This window comes from Mauremys reevesii, linkage group 3, assembly GCF_016161935.1.
Source record: "Mauremys reevesii isolate NIE-2019 linkage group 3, ASM1616193v1, whole genome shotgun sequence".
NCBI lineage: Eukaryota > Metazoa > Chordata > Testudines > Geoemydidae > Mauremys > Mauremys reevesii.
In genome coordinates, this window is record NC_052625.1 from 19,317,693 (window position 1) to 19,343,487 (window position 25,795).

A 25,795-nucleotide genomic window follows, 5' to 3' on the forward strand; every position below is an offset into this window, starting at 1 on the left:
AAGGAGTTGAGTGAACAGGAAATGTTGCTCTCTGCCTGCACCTCCAATTAGAGAGTCAATAACTGAGGCAGAGAAGTTCCTTGAGCACTGATGCTGGGCTGAGATTGCTGAAAGAAGGGATTGCCCTGCAAGCTGTTTGACCACCTTGTGGACTGTTTATGTGTAAATAAAACAAAGTTACACTAAGGGTAGGTCTATACTCACCGTCCGGGTCGATGCGGTGAGTTTGACTTCTCGGAGTTCGAACTATCGCGTCTAATCAAGACGCGATAGTTCGAACTCCCCGCGCGCTCCGGTCGACTCCCGAACTCCGCCACCGCCGTTCAGTCGACCTTGGAGCCGCGGAGTTCAACCCCGCCGTGTCTGGATGGGTAAGTCAGTCGAACTAGGGTACTTTGAGTTCAGCTACGCTATTCGCGTAGCTGAACTTGCGTACCCTAGTTCGACCCCCCCCTTAGTGTAGACCAGGCCTTAGTGTATACCTAGACTCTGCATCACCACCACCACCACTCTGCAGAAGCACAATGCTGGGGTCAGAACAGGACACTGGTGTTGGAAGAAGGGGCAATCCTAGCGTCTCAAGCAAGACAAAGTTTTAGGGTTGCCAACCCACCAGGATTGTCCTGGAATCTCCAGGAATTAAAGAGTAATCTTTAATTAAAGATCACGTCAGGAGATGAAACCTCCAGGAATACGTCCAACCGAAACTGGCAAGCCTACAAAGTTTCCAAGATGGCAGATTGGCAGCAATAGTGATAATAACCTTGGATCAGAGCTACTTTGTTTACAGTTTATAAAGTACCTAGGCATAGCTTGCCAAGTTTTTATCTACTTTTACTAAAAACTATTTGGCTTACAGAATTTACAAACCCTGCAAGATCTATCAGAAGTTTATAAATCCTATGGCGACTTCAAGCTTTAATATTTGCACATTCAAAAATTCCATGAACAACTAACTCCAAAATGAGTTACAATTAATAAAACACATTTGGGGTTTCAGTATCGAGATATTTTTGAATTACAGTTTGCTTTTATAACAGCAAGAATGGGAAGACTTTTCAGAAAGAGAAAACCTACAATTTTTCAAAGTCCCTTGCATCAAGGAAATTATTGAAGAGATTCATCTTATGATAAAATGTCATCTTCCTAGAAACCCCCTGGCCTCCTTACTTAATGCTGCAATAAAAGAGCTGCATTTTAAACAGAATGACATTTCATTATTCTTGTTACAACTAGCCTCTGTATTGCACCTTATTGAAACAATGTGATCTCCCCCCCGCCCTTTATGGAATTGTGGAATTAGAAAATATGGACTGTTCTTGTAACGGAAAAGCTTTCACATCATCGAGTTGTGCACAAGGGAAGAGCCAAAAAGAAGCCCTAGGTATTTAGAAATCTGGTTACGGTTTCTAGCATACTCAGAGGAGGTAGGCTCCCCAGTTGACAAACAGACTCTTTGTTCACATTCTTTGAATATTAACCTGATCTTGAACAAGTAATGTCAGCTGTAGTATGCTAATATTCTATTGTAACTGCCTTAATTTTTTTAAATGGCTTATCTAATTACCCTCAAACCTTCCCTTTCACCAACATTTCTTTGGCTTAAGCAAAAGCATGAGAATTTTTGGCAGAAATCAGTTTTTATTGAAACACACACATGCACACACACAAATTTGGGAATGAAAAAGTATCAAAATGGGGTTTTTAAATAAAGGCAGTGGTAAAAAAAAAAAAAAAGAAGTGGATAAACTAACCTAAACTATGCTCCATATTCCCCAAATGAGAAGTGGGTAAACTCAGTTTACCCTACCTCAATTACACTACTAAATAAAGGCTATCTGACAACTTACCTTACTACTATCATGGCTCTGTAATTTGCACTGTGATGTGTAGGAAATCAGAAGTACTACTCCCATTGGTAACAGGATTTGAACAGCTGATTACCTAGCCAGGTTCTATTTACAAATGGAAAAAGAAAGCTAAAATACAAAAGCTGATAATGATCAGTTTGCTTAGCTAGCTACCCTTTAACTTTCAAAGTGGTACACAATAGTCTTAGAAGTTTGCCCACCATAAAATAAAGGGGAATTGGATGCTTCTAGCATTGCATGTTGCTTTGAAAATTAAAGGTTTTATTGTTAAGCACTGTCAGAGCAAGCAGCACTTTTTAAAGTTCTTCTTATGCAATGTGCTCTTTGTTGATTTCTTTAAAGTGAAAAGATAAAAGCATCCATATCTAGAAGGTTAGAAATGCAAGATTCATTGATTTATATTTATACATTGTATTTTATTAGCAGTTGGACAGAGCTCAATAAGTTTTACTGAAAAATGTTAAGGACCTACACAGTGGCTGGCATTAAAAAAAAAATCAACTGTTATTACACTGTGGAATCAGAGATCGTAAGAAACAGGGCCAGATTCTCCCATCTGTTACATGGCTTTTCCATCAGTGTAATCCCTTTGAAGTCAATAGAGTTACACAGGCATAAAGCTGGTGTAAAAGAGTGGAAATTCAGGTCCATTATCCTTAATTGTATTCCTCCACTTACAATAAGTGGAAACAGTGCTGTCTTTAAACACTGAACTGTGTTAACCAATAACGAATGCTGAGTTTTAATGGAAGCCATTGCATACCTACACCATCTACAGAGGGATGAAATGGGACAAAGAGAGGACAGTTGTCTCTTGTATGCATTAGCTAATCTCAGTAGGCCTGATAGAAAGCCCATTGAAATCAATGGAAAGATTCCCATTGATTTCAGTGAGCTTTGGATCATGCCCAGTGTGAAGATCTTTGTCAAATGCCAAGTGGCAGCTGAGTTTTTTTTTTTTAATCAGCATTAAAAAACCCTCCAAACTAAAGGTGTACAGTAAGAAGATAACCATAGTCGTAACTGTGGCAGAATGACAGGGTTATGTGGCCAGGATGTGGGGAGACCACACATGCTTATAGGGACTACAGCTTAATCAAGAACACAACATGGGATAGAGGAGTTTGAGGGATTTATTGTGGCTAACATATTTAGGGATCAGTCTCATTCACACTGATGTCAAAGGCAAAATTCCTTTTGATTTCAGTGGGTGCTAGATTAGGCTCTAAATCTATCCATGAGGAAGACAAAGCAAGCCTTTGGGTATGTTTCTAGAGGTGTACTCTACACCAGAAGAGGTCACTCTGGCATTATACATGGTGTTGGTGGAATGCGGTCATCACCTTTAAAAACCTCGCAGTTACAAGATTGATTATAACAAAGTGCAGGGGATAATGCAAATGCTGCTGTAATCTCATTTGTTTCTCTAAAGTAATAATGGCAATATGTTAAGGCTGCATCATGTGAAACTCTGGTCATGTTATCACAAGAAAAACAAGGTAGAAATTAAAACTCTGCAGAAGAGGGAAGCCAGTATGGTTCAGTTTGTTGCAAGTATTAGTTATAGCAGCTTTGACTTGGCCAATATTGTTTTCTTTTTTTTTAAATAAAAAGGAGAAAGAAAAGCTGTTATAGATCTGAATGGCAGCAAAGAGACTGAAGGCAGTAAACTGGTAAAGACAGTGCATTCTAAAGCTTTACAGATTGAAATGGAAGGAACAAGCCTACAGGCAATTCAAGCAGAGTTTCACTTAAATTGTACGAAGATGGAACAAGATGTAAGGCCATGTAATAATAGTCTTGTAAGCCAATTCCAAATTTCCAAGAGTAAATCAGAAAATACTATACAAGCTACTACCTAGATTTCTTTTGTCAAGGAGAGGAGATGCAGGTTGATTTGCATGCTTTAGGATTAAAAGCTCCTGAGGAGCCACACTGTATACTCTATTCTATTCTATAGAAGTTCTTAGCTCTCCATCCTCAGCCCTGAACGCCTTCTAGTAGTGCATTAAGTGACATGACTAATATCTGCCATGTGTCTTCTCAAGACCTTCAGTGTTCCTATTTATAAACTATTTTCATTTATAAAAAATGTTTTAATGGTTTCTTTTGTATGGAAGCCTATGAAGCCAATGGAAAAATCAAAACAAAATTCTAGGAAGTGGGGCTGAGATCTCTGGAACAGATATTCACATGCAAGAGCTACTCATGGAACATTTTCCAATTGCTTATGTTCTTGTCAAGAGCACATTATCATTTACATATCATCAAAAGGCTGTTCTGTGAAAGTTTTATAGGTTTGACCATAGCCAACACTTTAACAGTAACTTACTGTATATGCAAATGGGGTATCTTAGATACCATTAGTTGACTGAACAAGAGCTTCAGAATTACATTAATCTGACATGGTATGACTGTTAACTGATTTTGCAATTGACTCAAGTGCCATGGAGCTTAAGATGACTTAGCTTCCAACAGGATGTAAGACTGAAACATTATCTAGCATTCAAAATTCAAAGTATACAATCTCTGAAAGCTCTATAGTCTTTGTGCTCTCCAACAGTCTTACTTAAACAAAGAAACACTTGTAAAGTCTAGAACAAAATACAGGCACAGAGTTTCTAACAAGATGCAATGTAAACAAAAACTCGGACAAAGAGTACATGGCAGGATCCTACTATGAAGATTATGGGTGAAATCTGGGCTCCATCAAAGTCAATGGCAAAACTCCTACTGACTTCAGTGGAGCCAAGATTTTACTCTATATATGGTAGGCTTGTTCTATTCTACTATTAATTTTATATTGTGTATTGCATCCACCAGGAAAATTGTATAAACTTAAAACTAGTAAAAAAAAAACTGATCTGGGCCAGGCAACCAAACAAAACCATAATTACAAAGTTGTTTAGCAGAGAACAAAAGACATTTATATTTTTATACATTTTTTTCATATTTTGAACAGATACAACCACTGCACATCAGAAATCCTAGTGAGCACTAGGATAATATGGAGAATATAAATGCTGTGGATTAAGAACAATCAATGCAAATAAAAGATCTGTAGTGTCAGGGAGAAGCAGTGGAACAGAAAAACTGTAAGGCATTTCAAGTGAGCAAGAATAATTTACAGATAATAATAATGAAGGGAACGCATTTAAGTATGAAGGGTTAAAATCCATGTGCATTTTATATAACAACCACTCCATTGGTATATGGATTGTGCCAGCTCTTTCTCAGACCCAAAGTCCAGAGTTTGGTCTGGAGACCAGAGGCCTAGCAAACAGTAATTAGCTAAGAGAAAGCTGGGGTAAACAGATAATCTTGTTTTTGCTAAAATAGGCCGATCAGCAAATTTCCAGGTGTTGGAGCTAAGACCTAAATAATTGTGTCTTAGTCAGAGTTGCAAATTGAACAAAGAATCCCTGTTCCTATTGTGTCAGTCTCTTCTGTAGGGAACATTCGTCCCACAGATCCAACCTTGAGTTTATGAAAAGTTGGCACGTCAGTATAAGATATGGCATCCTTCCACCTCCCTTCCCAGGGACCAATGCCCTGCCTTAAAACATAAAGGGGACAATCTTTATTGCCATATACTTTCACTATTTCTTCGCTTTAACCCCTAGGAATGTACCTGGTGGACAATCAAAGGAGTTGCTCCATTCCTATGGACCCCAAATCAGAATTCAACATCTATATTTTATACTAATAACATTTAATCAAAGTATTAATTAAATGTTAACTTGAGACCATGGGCGGAGACATGATGTAACCTTTTAACCATTGGCTAATGTGCTATCTTGTCTTGCTGCAAAACCTATCCCGGGGTGTGGAACTGCCTACCCCGTCACTTTCCCCCGCCCATGGAAAATCTATATATTCTATTGTAATCAATTGATTGGCAGGGTCTCTGAGCCTAATAAGCAAGGTGACACTCCGCCAGCGCTGTGTGTAATAAATTCCTATGCTTGGCCTCTACACGGTGTGGATTTATGTCCTTCAAAGTATGAGAAGCCATCTTTATCTTTGTCTAAGTTATAACAACAAAAAACAAATTATTACCCAATTACATTAGGTTAAATCAGGAGTACCTCCACTATATCAAACTTGTGCATGGGAGAGGAGAATCAAGCCCTTAGACCCCTTTGTTAGTTCCCATCTTCCATGCATTACCTGCTCAGTATATATATATTGGCACCTACTGCAATGCATTCCAGAAATCACACGCTGTTCTCGGGGGCAGTGAACGACACAAGCTCACGTCAGATTTGCAAGGAATGATAGTGAATAAAGCCCAAGGTATGTAAATGTTTCTCGCACCGCTCTCAGGATCAATGTGTTGTCAAGGAACAGTCAAACAGAATAGTAAATAAAGATTTCTGCCTTTCTCTTTCCTTAATCAAGAGGAGAATGGTGCAGGTTGTGGATCCAGAAACCGTTCCCTCTAGACCAATCCCAGCTGGTACCAGATGGAAGTGCTGGGAACTTTATAAGGCGCTCAGGAACTTGTAAGGCACAGGCACAGATGGGTAGTGGCATGGAGATGCACTGCCCCTAGACCTACGGTGAGAGGTTTGGGCACAGGTAGTGCACAACAAGGGTATGATTCTCTCCACGGCTGGCCAGTTCTATTGGTGTGGCCTGAGAGTGGTGGGGCCATGGTCTCATCTACCCCAAGCCCCTTAAATGGTAGCTAGGGACACTAACCAGTAGCAGATCTTTCACTCAGGACTCTGATTGTGACTAGCCCTGGAAAGCAGGAAGGCTCTTCCACAAGCTTGCATATTCACACAGGGCTTGGTCACAGTCCATCCCTTACTGCCTCCTCCTCCCCTTATTTTGTTGCCCATTCAATTACTTTTGGTTCTGAGAACTGAATTTTCCTCACCCAACTTCTCAGTGGGCTTGAAAGACTCCCACTCAGGGAAAATGGTGACTTACTGTAACTTCCAACTCAAACTTGTCTTGTGCAGCTGTAAGCTATGAGGCCAGCATCTCAAATGCATTATCCAAAGGCTAGAGCTGGTTTTTGTCATGAAGCAGGACAAAATGTTGAAACATCAAAATTTTCCATTCAATGGAAATTCTTAAGTTTCAATTTTTTTGATCAAAATGAAACATTCCAACATTCCTGAAATAGAAATGTTTCATTTCAGTTTGTTGAACAGCATTTCAACATTAAACTGAATTTCCCTATTGCCTTTGGGAGTTGTAATTGAGGCTCCTATGCTCTTCTATGGGTCAGGCTCCCTGGCTGGACTACATTTCCCATAATGCAGCCAGAGTCTTGTCACGTCTATGATGTAATGCAGAAGAAATGCATTATGGAAGATGGAGTCCTCCAGGAAGCTTGGCCCATAGAAGTGAATTGGGGCTGGAACTACAAATCTTATAAGGCAACATTCCATGGGAAAATTCAGTTTATTTTTTTAACTGATTAAACAAATCCTATAAAACAAAAACAGATTTTGGGTCAATTAAAAAAGCAAAATATTATGATTTGGATCAAACTGATCCAAAATAAAATAATTAAGTTTTCCCAAAAGAAAAATCAAATATTTTCTGGAAAATCAAAATCTTTCTGCAGAAAAATGTCAATTTTGCAGAAATAGCCTTTTCCATCACAAAACCACTGATGAAAAATTCCTGATCAGCTCTGTCAAAGACTGACTCAAAGTTAATCAACAGATTGAGATGCAAAGAAAAAAAAACCCTAAACAACCCAATACTATGTCTCTCCATGAGCACAGCAAATAGAGTGTCTGCATTTCCCCTCTATTCCAAATAATAAAAGGGGTGTGGGAGGGAAATCTTCAAAAATTGAGTCCACAAGACTCATCTGAACAAGCCCAGGAAGTAGTAACAAGCTAAATTCAAAAGCATCAGCCCAGAATTTATGCAGGAGTATCATTTCCTGAACTCCTAGACCTTCTGTACACTTGTGGTAGTGTGTTAGATATGTGTAGCTACACACCACAGTGAAAGTAAGGCTGTGTCCACACTCACTATGGAATGTAGCTACATACTGCAGTGAAAAGATCTCTCCTCACTGCCAGAGCCTTTATTCCGATGCTGGAGCCTTTCACAGTGGTGGGGAAAAGGCTTTGCTGGGAGAGCCGCCAGAACCTTTCCTTGCCACAGTGAAAGACTCTGGTAGTGGGGAGCAGCTGCCTCCCTGCTGCCTCCCCTCTGCCAGACCCTTTCCCCAACGCTAGAATCGTTCACTGCAGCAGAGAAAGCCTCAGGAAGCAAAGAGGCAGCGAGTGACTGCACTGCCCAAAACAACAATGTAGATGTGAGAGCAGGGCCAGCTCCAGCTTTTTTGCCGCCCCAAGTGGTGAAGAAAAGAATAAAAGAAAAAAAATTAAAACACAACCAGAAACCCGATTCAGCTGCTGCCAAAGTGCCACCAAAGAGGAAGAGAGAGTGTGAAGGACCCACCGCCGAAATGCCACTGAAGACCCGGACGTGCCGCCCCAATAACGGACGGACTGCCGCCCCTTTCTATTGGCCGCCCCAGGCACCTGCTTCCTTCACTGGTGCCTGTAGCCGGCCCCGTGTGAGAGGCACTGCTTGAGCATGCAGAGAGCCATTTAGGGTATATACCTTAAAAGTTCAGGTGTGTATGGCACTCTATTCCACACACCTAACAGTGCCTCACCAGCTACACCACTATTTATACCTGTGCTAGTTGCACATGCAGTGTCTGTTCTCTATGCACCTACTCCTATACATGTGCATGCCTCATTTGAGCAAACTATAGTTAACTTACTATCCATGGAAGACGCTTCAAGTGAAAAAGAACAGTAGTAGGTAATTATTGAAGTGGTGAACAATCTTGCGCCTCCTCAGGATGCAGTTAATTATTTTAGTTATGTGGAGAAATAAGCACTGAGGATAAAACTGTAGTCTTTAGTTTATGAATGAGCATGTGTGGCACTGAGCTTTTCTCTGTCTTTTTTTGGGGTGGGGTAGGGGGGGCTTACACAACAGAAATACATTTAACTCAGACTTTCCTCTCAGGTGGATGCAATAAGTAAGAGATCTGACAACTTTGAGAATCCTGCAGTGCTTTCAGGATAATCTTAGTCCACAGCAACAGTGATATCCAGCTGCCATTTTGCTCCTGAGCGGCTTGAATTGTACACTGAGAATATTTTATAGCCAGATCCTTGCTGGTATAAATTAACGTCGCTCCATTGCAGCCATGGATGTCAATGGACCAATGTTGATTAGTACAAGCTGAATATCTGGCCAGTGGCTCCAAATCCTGAAAGATGCTAAGTGGTTTCAGTTTCTCTCATATTGTGCTAACATCTATGCTTTACTAAAGCAGGTAGCATAATATTTCTGCTCCAAGAAATAATTTTGGTTCAGCTGCAAGCACAGCTGTGAGTGTGACCCAAAATACACTGTCTGAAGCAATCACTCCTTCCTTGAAAGTTGCAGGTTCTTATGCTGAACAAGGCCAGTTCTATCATCTCAGACAATATGAGATGGAACTGATAAGAACCTGTTTTCATCCATTTTGGGGAAAATTTAAACTGTGACTCTCCTGCCATTTTCAACTATTCATCTTTGTAAATGCTTTTAGAGCTAAAAAGCTTTGCTAGTATTTGATTATAATGTAGCTTCATAGTTCATAAAACAAGACGACACTGCCATATTCTTCATAGCAAAGGGAAGCTGTGATGCTATCTCATTAGCTGCGCACATATTAAGTTGCTAGAGAGACAGAAGAGAGGAACTTAACAGTCATCATAATTAATATATAATATTCAAGGCATATTGTAACTGGCATCTGCAAACACTTCCATTGCTGTAGAAAATACTTGTTTATTGGGCCACAGGATGTTTTCCAGGATAAAAAACATTTTCCATGCACAGTAAATTTAGGACAGGCTCAAAGGCACTCTTGAAATCAGCAGTTTCCCACCTCAAAGCAGGTAGACACCCCTGCTTAGCATTTTGCCCCTGGTAAGATGGGTCAGCTATTTCCTACACATCCTTACCCAAATGAAAGGGCTTAGTAGTATGAAGAGAATCAAATCTATTGGTGGGATGAACCTTGGAAACAAATCTAGCACAATCTCAAATGTACTTCATCTTTGCCATACGTTTGTCTAAGACAAAACAAAAGGCCTGATTCTTCTCTGACTTACATCAGTTTTATACTCATGAAACGTCATTGCCTTTAACATAATTGAGTACAGGATCAGGTCCAAAATCCAAAATAATTATTTAGCCCATCCTCAGAATGCCAAGGGCAGCTATCCAGCTGCTAAAGGTTGCCTGAGCAACACAAACTAGCTAGACAAAGGGCTAAGGATCTGGCTGAGGACAGAGGGCTAGATGTCCAACATCATATCTATATCATTCTCTCGGATTCTGTTTAAGCCATCCAACCATCTGATATATTCCACCACCCTGGTGGAAGAGACAGTTTGTGGTCACTTTCTTCCATCGCAACTTCTTCCACTAAAGAATTTTCTGCTGCTTCCATATCTACTATGTTTTACCCCAGCAGAATCTAGCATAGATGCCGTCAGAAACTTGCCAGTCCATGTCACCCTAAAACAAGTTTCCCCCCGCATCCTGTACAGTTTGTAGGATAGTGCAAGGTATAGCAGGATGGGGTGGCTTTTATGCAGAAGGCCTGAGCTGATTTTCAGAGTACGTGATGTAAATACCTACACATTCACAATAGTTTGCCATACTTCAGTGGACAACACTGTACAAGAAGGGTTAAAGCCCCCAAAAGACTTAGGTATTGCAACACTCAGCCTTGCAACATTTAACTCTTAAGGAACCCTATTGCCCAATGGGATCCTAGGCCCTAAGTTAGGTGCCCATGCTCGCAATACAATGCCTGGAGAGAGTTAGGCACCTAAAAATGGGATTCACAAAATGCAGCAAGCTGCGTGGGTAGCCACCTAACCTAGTCAGTAGGAAATGCCAAGGAGAGGGGTCTAAGCTCTGCCCCTCAAAGTTAGATAAGTGCCTAACTCAGGGCCTTATCTCTGCTTGGGATTCAAGGCCATGAACCCTCTCATGGAGTTAGGTGCCTAAGCCACATCAGCTCTTTTTCATGAAAGAAAGAATCTAGAAAGAGAGAAACCCCACCCCATTATAGCCCATAATGCAGTGGTCCGAGCACGCACACTACATGCAGGAGATCTATTTTCAAATCCCTGCCTAATCATCCTCTCTTTCTCTCTCGCATAATTAATATTTTATTATTGATACAAAGTGGAACAGCTTCAACCAGAGAGCCCCATCTCCAAAATACCCTACTGCCGTGGTTCCCAAACTTGTTCCACCGCTTGTGTAGGGAAAGCCCCTAGCGGGCCAGGCTGGTTTGTTTACCTGCCGCATTCACAGATCCAGCCGATCGTGGCTCCCACTGGCCGTGGATCACTGCTCCAGGCCAATGGGAGCGGCGGGAAGTGGCAGCCAGTACGTCCCTCGGCCCGCGCCACTTCCCGCAGCTCCCATTGGCCTGGAGCAGCGAACCGTGGCCAGTGAGAGCTGCGATCGGCCGGACCTGCGGACGTGGAAGGTAAACAAACCGACCCGGCCCGCTAGGGGCTTTCCCAAACAAGTGGTGGAACAAGTTTGGGAAACGCTGCCCTACACCATTCACTGCTACTATACCTTGCTAATCCCCTGCCAATTGATTATTGAAAACTAGGTGGCATAGTGAGATGGAATGTCCTCCCTCCAAGGCTGACTGCATGTGTAGTGGCTTTGAGTGGTTCCTCCCATTCAGGTTCAGGCAGAGCCAAGTGGTCTCTCGCAGACCTGAGCTAGGCGACTGCTTCATGTCTATAGTCTTCTTTCTCCTAACCTTCACCACCAGGTATCTGATGATATTTTGGAATCTTGATGGATTGTGCCAAAGTAGGAGCAAGTCAAACTCTCTTGGCCAGATTCTGATCTCATTTACACCAATTTTAGTGAGTGGTCAGATCCGTAGCTAGTGTAAATTGGATAAATGCATCTATGCCAATTTATACTAGTTGAGGATCTGGGCCTGGAATACTTACACTAGAACCAAAACCAGTGTGAGATAAGAACCAATTTCTCGCCCTCTTCCTGTCCTCTTTTATCTCCAAATTCCTCTGCTCTCACACAGGCCTTTTCTCTCACACAATTTACTGAAATTTGTGAACACAAAACCAACAGCTGCTATTCTCTTTTAATAAACAGTTCTCATACACTGCAGTGGATCTTCATTCTTCTTCCTAGGAGATCATTTATCTGAAAATCACTAGCTCTGTGGGTATGGTCTGAACTGAAAGTAAACCATGGAATATATTATGCTTCTATTTTAATTATTAGTCATAATTAAGGGTTCTCATAGTGGAAAAAATAATTTCCTGAAGGCAGAGCCAGTGCAGGGTTTCCAAGGCTTGAAAGAAAAGATTGATACTACATCAAAGATAGTCTCTGCAATCACTCTGCAGAATGGAAAATTCCAGCTTTGTCATAACTCCCTGACTTCTGGAGAACAAGTAGCTATTCCTATTATATCCAGCTGCACAGGAAAGGTAGCATGAACAGTTTAGGAACAGCAGAATGCTGCTCTCCATGCATATGGAAGGGCTTTCAGACTCTAATGAAAATTACCATTGCAGTAATCAACCTTACAGGGAAGCACTTGAAGCAATCCCGTCTCAGAAGTGTTTGCTCCTGGGAGAGGAGGAGCCCTCTGCTCAGGACAGAACTGGGGCAGGAGCAAGACACTGCATGTTCCTTACATTGTTGCTTGGACATTTTCTGCCTGGATATTTAAAAGCATTGTGTATCTGAAAGAAAAAGGATGCTGCATAAGGTATCTTTAAAGCCCCCACCATCCCTCTCTATCCTCACAGTAAAACCCATTGTCTAGACCCTGATTGTTTCTCTGCTCAGCTATTATAAGATCTGGGCCTAAATGACTCTCACATCTCCTCCTTTTCATGGAGTTCAAAATGCAGCTGTAAAAATCATCTTTCTTGGTCTCTCCTCTGACCATGTCCAACTCCCTTCACTGGCTCTTCTTCATCACACATCACATTTCGGCTCCATGGCTTAGCTTGCAAGGCCCTGTACAACTTACTGCTTGTTCTCCTCTCTGCTCCCATCTTTCGCTCTCACTTCACTCTCTATCCAGCCCAGGGCCTCTTCCTATCTTTCTCCCACTCTGGACATTGTGCATTTATGCTTTTATTCAGACTAGCATTGGTCGGGAGATTTCCATTGGAATGATTTTCCAATATAAAAATGCAGTTTCTGGTAAACAAAAATTTTCCAGAAGGAATTTGGGATTTTTCCCTACAAATGTTTGATATTCCTTTGGGAAAATCAAAATGAAGTATTTCGAGTCAGTTTGATCTGAACTGGAATATTTCTTTTTTTTTTAAGCAACCCGGAACATTTCATTTCAAATTAGTTCAACAAACTATTAAGATGCCGTTTCCTATCAGCACATTGTCTTATAGGAGTTGTAGTTCTGGTTCACATTCTCTCCTATGGGCCGGACTCCCTGGAGTCGCATAATGGAATGTGGATTTCCCTTTGGCTGAGCTGTGTGATCCATCCGGGGAGTCACATGATGGAGTGCATTATGGGAGATGTAGCCTGGCCCAGAGCAAAGAATGGGGATAGTACTTGGGGTGTGCTACAGAACCCGAGGATCCAATTTAGATATGGATAGAGACTTCTCTAATATTTTAAATGAAATAAATACTACTGGGAAGTGTGTGATTATAGGAAATTTTAATTTCTCAGATATAGATTGGAGGACAAGTGCTACAAATAATGGTAAGGCCCAGATATTCCTGGATGTGAGAGCTGACTGATTTCTTCATCAAATAGTCACCAGACCAACAAAAAGTGATGCCATTTTAGATTTGGTGACTCCTAGGAGGTCCTCAGTATAGGAGAACTCGTTGTAGGGGACAGACTTGGTTTGAATGATCATGAGCTAATTCAGTTTAAAATAAATTGAAAGAACAAACAAAAATAGCTTTGGAACTAGGGCCCCTGATTTCAAAACTTTAAAAGATTAATGCAATTAGTTAGGCAAGTGGACTAGACTGAGGAACTCAGGAATCTGAATGTGGCTTGGAATTATTTTAAATCCAAGTTGCAGGAGGTATCTGAAGCCTTCATCCCAAGGAAGGAGGGATGTAAGGAAGGGTTGCAGAGCAGACTGGATGAGAAAGCATCTTGAACGGGTTATTAACCAAAAGGAACGGAAGATGGATCAGCAAGGAAAGCTACCTCTTGGAGATCAGAAAGTGTAGCGAAAAAGTGAGGCCTGCTAAAAGCCAAGCAGAGTTGGACCTTGCAAGGGAAATTAAAACCAAAAGTGACAGGGTCTATAACAATATAAATAAAAAGAAAATAAGAAATGAAGTGGGACCACTAAATACTGAGGATGGGGAGGAGATTTGGCCCAATGCCTAAATTAATACTTTGCCTCAGTTTTTAATAAGAGTAATGCGGAGCTCAGGGGTTGTTTCAGGGTGGCTAATGAAAATAAGGATATGGAAGTAGAAATTACCACATCCAAGGTAGAAGGCAAACTCAGATAGCTTAATGGGACTAAATTGGGGAGTGGGGGGCTGGATAATTGCCATCCAAGATTATTAAAGAAACTGGCACATGAAATTGCAAGCCCAATATCAAAGACTTGTAATGAATCTGTTAACTCAGGGGTCATACCGTATGACAGGAGAATTGCTAAAATAGTACCTCTTTTTAAAAAGGAAAAATGTGATCTGGGAAATTACTGACCTGTTAGTTTGATCTTGCAATGGATTTTGAAAGAGCAAGTAATTAAGGACATAGAGGAAATGGGGCTAAAAATAACATGGTTTTACAAAAGGTAGATTGTGCCAGACCAGCATGAACTCTTTCTTTGAGAAGATAACAGATTTTTTAGACAAAGGAAATGCAGTCAGTCTAAACTACCTAGATTTAATTAAGGCATTTGATCCAGTTCTACATGACAAGAGGACATTACAATGGGTAATACCGAAAGGAGAACTGTCAGGCTGCAAGGAAGTTACTAGTGGAGTTCCTCAGGGATTGGTTTTGGGATCAATCTTATTTAGCATGTTAATTAATGGTCTTGCCACAAAAAGTGGGTGCGTGCTAAAAAAAATTTGTGGATGACACAAAGTTGAGAGGTATTCCCAATAGGGAGGAAGACTTGAATATCATACAAGGTTTTCCAGATCTTTTTGTAAACTAGAGTAATCGAAATTGGATGAAATTTAATAGTGCAAAGTGCAAGATCATGCATTAGGGACTAACAACAACAACAAACTGGAGGCTTATCAATTGGAAGCAACAGAGGAAGAGAAAGGCCTGGGTGTATTGGTTGATCAAAGGATGGCTATGAGCCATCAATGTGGCGTGGCAGTAAAAAAGGATAATGCAATCCTAGGATGCATCAGGCAAAGTATTTCCAGTAGAGATAAGGACAGAGTAACCAGACAGCAAATATGAAAACTCGGGGCAGGGGATGGGGGGGTAAATAGGTACCTATATAAGAAAAAGTCCCAAATATCGGGACTGTCCCTATAAAATCAGGACATCTGGTCCCCCTAGATAAGGACGTGGTAGTACCACTTATACAAGGCACTGGTGAGACCTCATACGGACTACTGTGTGCAACTCTAGTCTCCCATGTTTAACAAAGATGAATTCAAACTCGATCATGTGCAGAGAAGGGCTATTAAGATGATCAGAGGAATGGAAAATTTACCTTATGAGAGGAGATTCAAAGAGCTTGACTTGATTAGCCAGCGGTTCTCAAACTGTGGGTTGGGGCCCCCAAAGTGGGTTGCGACCCTGTTTGAATGGGGTCACCAGGGTTGGTGTTAAACTTGCTGGGGCCCAGGACTGAAGCCCGAGCCCCACCACCTGGGACTGAAGCCAAAGCCCAAAGGCTTCAGCCTTGAGTGGTGGGGCTCAGGTTATAGGACCCCAATTGGGGCTGAAGACCTTGGGCTTTGGCTTTACTGTCTCCCCTCCCCTCTCCCCACCCAGGCAGCAGGGTTTGGGCAGGTCCCTTGTGGGATCATCTAGTCATTTTTGTTGTCAGAAGGGGATCACGGTGCAGTGAAGTTTGAGTACCTCCGGCCTAACCAAATGAAGGCTGAGGGGAGATGTGATTGCTCTATATAAATACATCAAAGGGATAAATACAAGGAAGGGAAAGGAGTTATTGAAGTTATGTGCCAATGTTGACACAAACAAATGGATATAAACTGTCCATCACCAAGTTTAGGCTTGAAATTAGATGAAGGTTTCTAATCACAAGAGGACTGAAGTTCTGCAACAGCCTTCCAAGAGAAGCAGTGAATGCATAAAACTTAACTTGTTTCAAGACTGAGCTTGATCAGTTTATGGAAGGGATGGTATGATGAGTCTGTGTACAATGGCGTGTGGCCCATCTGTGACTGCTACTAGCAAATATCCCCAACAGCTGGAGGTGAGACACTAGATGGGGAGGGCTCTGAGTTACTACTAATTCTTTCCAAGGTATCTGGCTGTTGGGTCTTGTCGACATGCTCATATAGGGAGCTGTGAAGGCATTTCCCCCTGGGTCAGATTAGCAGAGACCCCAGGTGGGTTTTGCCTTCCTCTTCAGCAGGGGGTATGTGTTATTTGCAGGTTAAAATTAGAATAAATAGTGGATTGTTTATAACTTGAAGCCTTTAAATCATTATTTGAGGACTTCAGTAATTCAGTCAGAGGTTATGGGTCTATTATAGGAGTATAGATGAGGTTCTATGGCATGCAACATGCAAGAGGTCAGACTAGATGATCATGATGGTCCCTTCTGGCCTTAATGTCTATGAGTCTAAATCAGACTCTTTAACTACCCCTCCCAAAGGCAATGTACTACTATGGGAAAGTTCAGTTTAATATTGAACTGACTTGAAACAAAGAATTTCAGGTCAATTCAACAAACCGAAACAATCTGATTTTGGGAAGGTCATAATTTTTACTTTCGAACAAAGATTTCAAAACAAAACATTTCCGAAGTGATTTTTCAGAATTTCCCTTGTCCAATTTGGGACAAAAACAAGTGTTGAAATGTTGGAATTTCTCATGGAATGGAACTTCCAAATTTCACTCCATTCTCATTCAGACCCTCCAAATACGTATATGTGTGCGTGTGATCATACTCATGTTGAGGAGTCCTATTTAAGTCAATGGATCTGCTGACATGAATAAAGTAACACTTGTGTCTATGCGCCTGCAGGATAGGAACCTTATTTTGGTTACTCAAGAGAGCATTGAGGACCTGAAGTCTGTGGGAGTCTTTCCAAGGACTTTAATAGGTTTGGATCAGGCCCTAATTCTCTATGGGCTCAATCCTGCAAAGTGTAGAGGGCTCCAATCCAGCATGTGTTTAACTATGATCACTTGAATAGTCCCACTAAAGTACATGGGATAACTCACCTGTGTAAATGTTCTGTTGAACTGTTGCCAAAGTGTTCAGCACCTTACAGACTCACGCCCATTAGCACCAGATTGTCAACCATGAGCAGCCAGTTCTGAATGAGCATTTTTACAGCAACTCTTGAAACTCATGAAAAACAATATTCCATCAAGGAGATTCCTAAAGGCAATTCTGTATCACACCATCGCACCTCCACTACCTTTCCACATTTCCATCAAATATATAGAACCTTCTGCATTAGAGTTAAGATTTAATGAATGAAAAAGCAACGTTTATAAGTCAATTTGCAAGGGAATGGATTGGACAGCTTACTTCCATTAAGTCTTTTTTTTCCCTACACCATTTGGAACATTCACCATAATTTTTACTTCAAACTGTATTTGTCATTTTTTATTGTGTACTTGATATTTTTTACAGATGTACTTGATTTATTTTTATTAGAACAAATTGATATTTTAAAAGATAATCTCTATAGCTTCCAGTTGTTGGCAGTGCTTGCTCAGAGATGAACCACACATTTTTTCTGGTAATAGCATGGCACACATTCTCACAGTTCCTGCTAGAATCAATCCCAGCTCTCACTTCTCTGGCACACGCTATCCTCTTGTGAAACTGACTTGAAACAGAAAGCAGAATAAAGATGATAGGGACAGCACAGCTGAGGAACCATGTGGGGGTGGGGGAAAATGTGGGTTGGGGGTGTGACATTGCAGTCTATATGATTTTATAAAAATATGCTAATAAGTGAATATAATATAACTGGAATAGGCTTCATACAAAAGGTCTCTTGTAAGGTATCATTACAAAGCTTATAATCTACTGAGTGTGATCATCTTATTTGTATAAAGGTAACTGTCTTGTATCTGAAACTAGAAATATGAAATATAACTCTGAGGGCCTATTGTAATTATGCAAACTGTGGACCATTAAGGGTGGTCTGGAATCTTGATGACTCCCATTAACCAGAGCAATTGACTGAATAGCTCTGTTTGTGGGCAGGCCTTCCCGTGAGTCAGGCTGGGAGGAATGAAGGTTTGGGAGTTTTACAGTGACATGTGATCAGGTCACCTGAACTGGAATCCATCTTTAACCTGGTGTTTTTCCATTGAGAAGGAGGGGGTGGAAACCCAGAGGGACAAAGGATTCCTGCCTTATGCATGCAAAAGATATATATAAGTGGGTGGAACAAAGAAGGAGAGGAGCCATCATGAAGAATCCCCTAGCTACCACCTAAGCTGGAACAAGAGCTGTACTAAGGGAAAGGATTGTGCCCAGGCCTGGAAGGTGTCCAGTCTGAGAAAAAAAACTTACTGAAACATCTGAGGGTGAGATTATCTGTATTCAGTTTGATTAGACATAGATTTGCATGTTTTATTTTATTTTGCTTGGTGACTTACTTTGTTCTGTCTGTTACTACTTGGAACCACTTAAATCCTACTTTCTGTATTTAATAAAATCACTTTTTACTTTAACTCAGAGTATGTATTAATACCTGGGGGAGCAAATAACTGTGCATCTCTCTCTATCAGTGTTATAGAGGGTGAACAATTTATGAGTTTACCCTGCATAAGCTTTATACAGGGTAAAACAATTTATTTGGGTTTAGACCCCATTGGGAGTTGGGCATCTGGGTGCTAAAGACAAGCACACTTCTGTGAGCTGTTTTCAAGTAAACCTGCAGCTTTGAGGGCAAGTAATTTAGACCCTGGGTCTTTGTTGGAGCAGACGGGAGTGTCTGGCTCAGCAGGACAGGGTGATGGAGTCCTGAGCTGGCAGGGAAGACAGGAGCAGAGGTAGTCTTGGCACATTGGGTGGCAGCTCCCAAGGGGGGGGTTCTGTGATCTAACCCGTCATAGGGGGCACTTAATATGAACAAATATTTACTGTGAATTCTGCTTTTTAGGGGCAATTGTTGCTGTCAAATATTATTTTAAACCTAACAGAAGCCCAAGCTTGCCTCTTTTGTAAGACAGGATTTCCACTGTAGAATGTTGGATGCTTCTTTTGCCAAAGGGAATATTTTCATAACATGTTATTAGACTTCAAAGCTGTTAAATGACTTATTTCACCTTCATTTTAAACCTGTGAAATTCCCTTTGTGAAATGATGATGCATACAGTAACATTGGGAGAACAATTATAATTGTGCCCCTTAAATGTCAAGGTAAACATTATGGATTCAGTTAAATGTAAAACCAAAATATTATGGAGGCTAGACACAGAGGTTATTTAAACTTAAAGTTCACATAAAATATGTATGGACTGATTTAAATATTTATGATCCTGCCGCCATAGCCATGGAGGATATGAATTCTTTATTGCATCTGGGCCATTGTGTGGGTCATCTAGTTATAATATCCATAATAGCAGCCTTTTCACTATAGCCATGAAATTCTGAACTTAATTACACCAGTATAAATCAGGAGCAACTCCTGAAAAATCAAGGAGTTAAACCAAAGTAAAACTTGTGTGCAAGTCCAGAATTAGGCAGAGTATCCCATCTGGAATGGCTACACTTAGGCCTGGTCTACACTATGAGTTTATATTGAATTTAGCAGTGTTAAATCGCATTAACCCTGCACCCGTCCACACAACGAAGCCCTTTATATTGGTATAAAGGGCTCTTAATACCGGTATCTGTAATCCTCCCAGACAAGGGGAGTAGCGCTGAAATCGGTATTGCCATTTTGGATTAAGGTTAGTGTGGCCGCAATTCGACGGTATTGGCCTCCGGGCGCTATCCCACAGTGCACCATTGTGACTGCTCTGGACAGCAATCTGAACTCGGATGCACTGGGCAGGTAGACAGGAAAAGCCCTGCGAACTTTTGAATTTCATTTCCTGTTTGCCCAGCGTGGAGCACTGATCAGCACAGGTGACCATGCAGTCCCAGAATCAAAAAAAGAGCTCCAGCATGGACGGTACGGGAGATACTGAATCTGATCTCTCTATGGGGAGATGAATCGGTTCTATCAGAACTCCATTCCAAAAGACAAAATGCCAAAGCATTTGAAAAAAATCTCCAAGGCTATGATAGACAGAGGCCAGAGCAGGGACTCACAGTGCTGCGTGACAAGTATAACGGAAAGCCAAAGAATCAAATGGATGCTCATGGGAGGGAGGGAGGGAGGGCGGACTGAGGACTCGAGCTATCCCACAGTTCCCGCAGTCTCCGAAAACCATTTGCATTCTTGGCTGAGCTCCCAATGCCTGAAGGGTCAAAAACATTGTCACGGATGGTTCAGGGTATATGTTGTCAATCTCTCCCCCCCCCCCCGCCATGAAAGAAAAGGGAAAAAAATTGTTTCTTGCCTTTTTTCAATGGCACCGTAGGTCTACTGGATGCTGCTAGCAGACGCGGTGCTGCAGCGTTACACAGCAGCATCCTATTGCCTTCCCTTCCTGATGGCAGACGGTACAATAGGCCTGGTACCCATCGTCGTCATCCCGTGAGTGCTCTTGGCTGGCCTCGGTGAGGTCGTCTGGGGGCGCCCGGGCAAAAATGGGAATGACTCCCGGTCATTCCCTTCTTTAAGCTTTGTGTCCTGGAGATTCAGTCCTGCCTGGAATATCATAGCAGCTGGAGGCTGCCTCCTCCTCCAGTTTTATCTCAGTAAAGTCAGTGTTGATTCTTATTCATGCATTCTTTATTACTTCATCACACAAATGGGGAGGATAACTGCCACGGTAGCCCAGGAGGGGTGGGGGAGGAGGGAAGCAATGGGTGGGGTTGTTGCAGGGGCACCACCTAGAATGGCATGCAGCTCATCATTTCTGTGGGATGTCTGGGGCTCTGACCCAGAGCGGCTGTTTGCCTCTCTGGTTCTTTAATAGGCTGGCCTGATATTCTAAGCAGGACTGACTACCTTTAGACAAAACGTAAAGAAGGGAATGACCATTCCCATTTTTGTCCATGCGTCCTGGCCGACCTCACCAAGGCCAGCCAGGAGCACCCATAACTCAGAACACCAGCTTGTAGAGACCCCAGTGGTTCTGTCTAAACCCCATCACGCTTCCAGGACACATGTAGGGGTGAGGGGGTGGCACAATACTATTACAACTAGTTCTGTGCCACATCAGGTTCTCCCATGTCAGGGGCATCCCCATCTGCCAATTAAGGGCATCTTTAATGCCCCTTTGCACTGTGCTGAAACCCCATGAATCTTATTCATGAAAATAGAACCTGCAGGTGTTTTAGGGCCTTTGGAAATCAGGCTACTTTTATTTAGGGGCCTAAATGTAGATTCCCCCTAACTTTAGGCACCCAAGTTTTAAAATGTCGACCAATATCATTAGTAAAAATGTTCAATAGTAATGTTTTGCTAAAAGCCAATTCTCGCTCATGTCATTCTGCTGCTATTGTAAATTTCAGGCTAGCTCAGCGGTCCCCAAACTTTAACAATCTGTGAACCCCTTTCACTAAAAATGTCAGTCTTGCAAACTCCCTCCTAAAAAATGAGTATTTCCAGGGATTTTCTCCTTTACCTGAGCATAAATTATAAAAGCAGAGATCTTGGAAATATAAAATTTGTTTTTATGACATGCTTATTCACACTAATTATGTATCATTACAGTATTTATTACATTACGAAAACGGTAACACTCTTCCAAGATCTCACTTTCGTAGCTTGTATCTATCTCTTTGAATAAGCCTGTTATAAGACAAGGTTCCTATGTTTCATCCAGGAGTATCAGATGTGAAACAGCAGGAAGATATTTAAGAAGCCAACTCAAAGAGTTCCTCCTACACAAGCATTCAGGTCTCGAGCAGTCCAGGCAAACAATGGACGTTACAACAAAGCTTAAACTTGTTCATAATAATTTTAAAAAACAAGACTAGCTGCCTATTTAATTTAAAAAACAGCAAAAAATATCCACCTCCCTTTTCATTTCTTATAAGGAGTCTTGAAGTTTAAATCTCCTCAGTGTGATCGACAGGCTTGCTTTGATCTGCTTAGCTCTTGGAAGTTCAGAGGCTCCAGGCTGCTGGCCCCGTGCTGCCCAGAGTCCCGAGGGCAGGGGTCCCCAACGCGGTGCCTGCGGGCACCACGGCGCCCGCCGGGGCATCTAAGTGTACCCACGTACTGGCCTGCGGACAAGCATCCACCAAAATGCTGCAGACAAGCAGCGTCATCTAGAGGCGTCGCCACCGAAATGCTGCCGATTTTGGCGGCATTTCAGTGGTGACGCCTCTGGATGACGCTGCTTGTCGGCGGCGACGCCTATTGATGTTGCCACTTGTTGGCGGCATTTCGGCAGATGCTCGTCCGCTGCCACAGTCCTCCGTGGCTTGTCGTCTGGTGCCCGCCAGACAAAAAAGGTTGGGGACTACTGCCCTAGGGACAGAAGTCCACCATTAGGGAATTTTCCCTGAGAACCCCCTGTAACATTTTGAGAACCCCAGTTTGGGAACCACTGAGCTAGAAGCACTCAGATCATGAGATGGCTTATTGCAGCCTCAAGAGCCCATACTTTATAAGGCTAAAACAAAGCCCGTGATGTAACAGGCTAGGTGACGTTAATTTAAAAATATATATATATATATATTGATGTATGGTTTCCATAGGAGAAATAAAGATTTGTCCTACCCAATTCTCCTTTGACAACCTATAACAGTCCAACCTCAAGTGGCTTGGAAACAGCTGAGAAAGTTCACTTTTTAAAGCAATTCTCAGGGTGGGGGAACAAGGTTTCCCTTACAATGCCCACAACATGGAGAGATGTCAAAAACATTCAATTACTTGTGTCTTGTAGGGTTATGATGTGAATTTTTAATTGGGCAAACCTCACTCCCACGCTCTGTCACTATGACAGATGCACTGTACCCAGCCTTGGGCTAATTACTCTGTCTTTCTCACAAAATAAGGGAAAAATCTTTAACTGGTGTAAACTGTCATAGCTCCATTGAATTTCAGGGAAGGCAATGGAGCAAGGTCAATTTACACCAGCTGAAGATCTGGCCCAATATAGTTTAGGGTAAGAGCACAAGATCACATTCTTTACTTTATACAACATGGCATCAGCATTACTCTCTACAATACTGAACAGCTCAGTTGTCTGTTCACTGAATTTCCTTGCCACCCAATATTGAAAGTTTATAGATGATTACAGCAGGTTGGGGGAGAGGGGAGCAAGGGAGGGGCTTTCCACTTCCAGAGGAAATCAGGTGAATCCAGAGTCTGACTGTCTTTAGGAACAATGCTAAACCTACCTCTTCTAAAAGGTCTTTCCATCATAAGAAAGACACTCACAAGCCTGACACCCCCATTCTACCCCATAAACCCCAACCAAGCATACAACAAAGGAAATTAACAAAATCATTAAAAAAGCAGCAGCACCGTTTACCCTGAAAAAGGAGAAGTGCCAGAGACTCCATGAAATCCAGTAGGCACTACTGCTGTCAATTTTATGTAGGAGATGCCCACATGCTACGCTGATGGGCAGTAGAATAAAATACTAGATGTCAGGCTATGTATCATGGTGAGTCATAGATGCTTGGGATGAATAAAGAGCCACTCTACTCTGCAAATGTCACAAGACTCTGAGGTCCTATTTGCAGGAACTCTCCCGTCTCACAAACAGGTGACTACAGGTCTTGTGTGAGCCTGGTAATATGAGTGATCCAGTCCCAGCAGTATGATTTAATCTGGTTTTTAGATCTAGATCTGGTCTTAGATCCGGCTTAAACCAAATCTTTGGTGCCTGCTTCAAATTACAACTCATTCAAGCAAAAGAAATTCTCTGCATAAGTAACATGTTTGCGCCAGATGACGACATTTTAAAATGGCTTTTTGTTCGTTGGCTTAAATATAATTATTAGTGTGGATCAGGATATTACTGTGCCATGTCCTATATCTCCAGCTAATTCATACTGAACCTAGGACACATGGACCAGCTATATAGACTGTCCTTGCCTTGATTATATGGCCATCATTTTCTGTGGAAGCTCTGAGACATCTTTGAAACACAATGGCTTATTTCAATTTATTCCTCAAGTTTTTAGGCTCTTGTATTAAATGGATCACGTCTGTGTTGGTGTTTTAGAGGGTGATCTTGTCAGACAGGGACCATGACCTTTCTTGTGTGTTTGTCTTTCCTGACCTCTGCTCCCCTCTTGTTCCCTTCTCTATCACTGCTGGAAAGTCCTCTTCTCTCTGTTACTCATGTCAACGTCACTTTCATGTCCCCCTTTCCTTCCCCATATTGAGCCTGTCACTCGGTGCTGTTGCTTTTCCTCTACAGCAGTGTTTCTCAAACTTGTTCTGCCGCTTGTGAAGGGAAAGCCCCTTGCGGGCCAGGCTGGTTTGTTTACCTGCCACATCTGTGGGTCCAGCCGATCGCAGCTACCACTGGCCGCGGTTCGCTGCTTCAAGCCAATGGGAGCTGCTGGAAGCGGCGCGGGCCAAGGGACGTACTGGCCGCTGTTTCCCACAGCTCCCATTGGCCTGGAGCAGTGAACCATGTCCAGTGGGAGCCGCGATCGGCCGGACCTGCGGATGCAGCAGGTAAACAAACCGGCCCATCCCGCCAGGGGCTTTCCCTACCCAAGCGGCATCTCAAGTTTGGGAAACACTGCTCTACAGCATTTCTAAATTCCACCCTTTCCCCTCCATCCCTATAAACACATCCCTTATCTTTCACTGACCTATTCTCTCTCTCTCTCCGTGGCTTCCCAGCTCTTTCCCTGCAGTCCATCGAAGATGTCACTGCCAAAATCATCTTCCTCACCCTCTGTTTGGACAATGTCACTCTCCTGCTGACCTTACTGGTGGCTGCTCACATTCCACATCAAGGGCAGCCAGTTTGAAGGTTCTGCACAGCTCTGCTGTTGCCTACCATTCTGGTTCCATTTTTCCTAGCTCTCACCTCTCCCCTGCTTCCTTTCTGCTGCCCAAACTCCATTTTTAACACTTCCACGTGGTCCCTTCTCACATTCGTATGCTTGCACCTGCTTCCATGTTTCTCCTGACTCCTGGTAATGGAGGGAGTCCCAGATGTATTGAGAATCCTCTCTGCATTTCAAATATAGCCTTAAAACACACTGCTGCAAAACCTGCCAATATTCATTTACCAGTTCAAGGTGGAAGGTCCCTTGAAATGTGTTAACTACTTATGCTAAACAATCTGTTCCACCTTATATATAGCTGTAACACTCTGCATATGTTTCCCAGACCTGAAGAAGAGCTCTGTGTAAGCTCAAAAGCTTGTCTCTTGCACCAACAGAAGTTGGTTCAATAAAAGATACTATCTCTATTCAAAGCATAAGCTTTTTAGAGACAGTCATCTTTCATGTTTTGTCCACACTATTACTGCTGGATAAATTATGATATGTTAATAGTAATAATAACATGCTATTCACTTGGCTCTAGATGTAAAAAACACACATGTAAAGGTCATCTTTGTGTAGAGTACTTTACTTGTTTCAATTTAAATAAACTTCCGGCTTAGTCATTCATTTGGGA

General features: G+C 42.1%; 1 protein-coding gene across 16 annotated transcripts in view; it reads right to left on the reverse strand.

Annotated features, from left to right (window-relative positions):
• The window catches only part of PCSK2 (proprotein convertase subtilisin/kexin type 2), a 371,376-nt gene that overhangs the window by 58,012 nt on the left and 287,569 nt on the right, over window positions 1-25,795 (reverse strand). The window lies entirely within an intron of this gene.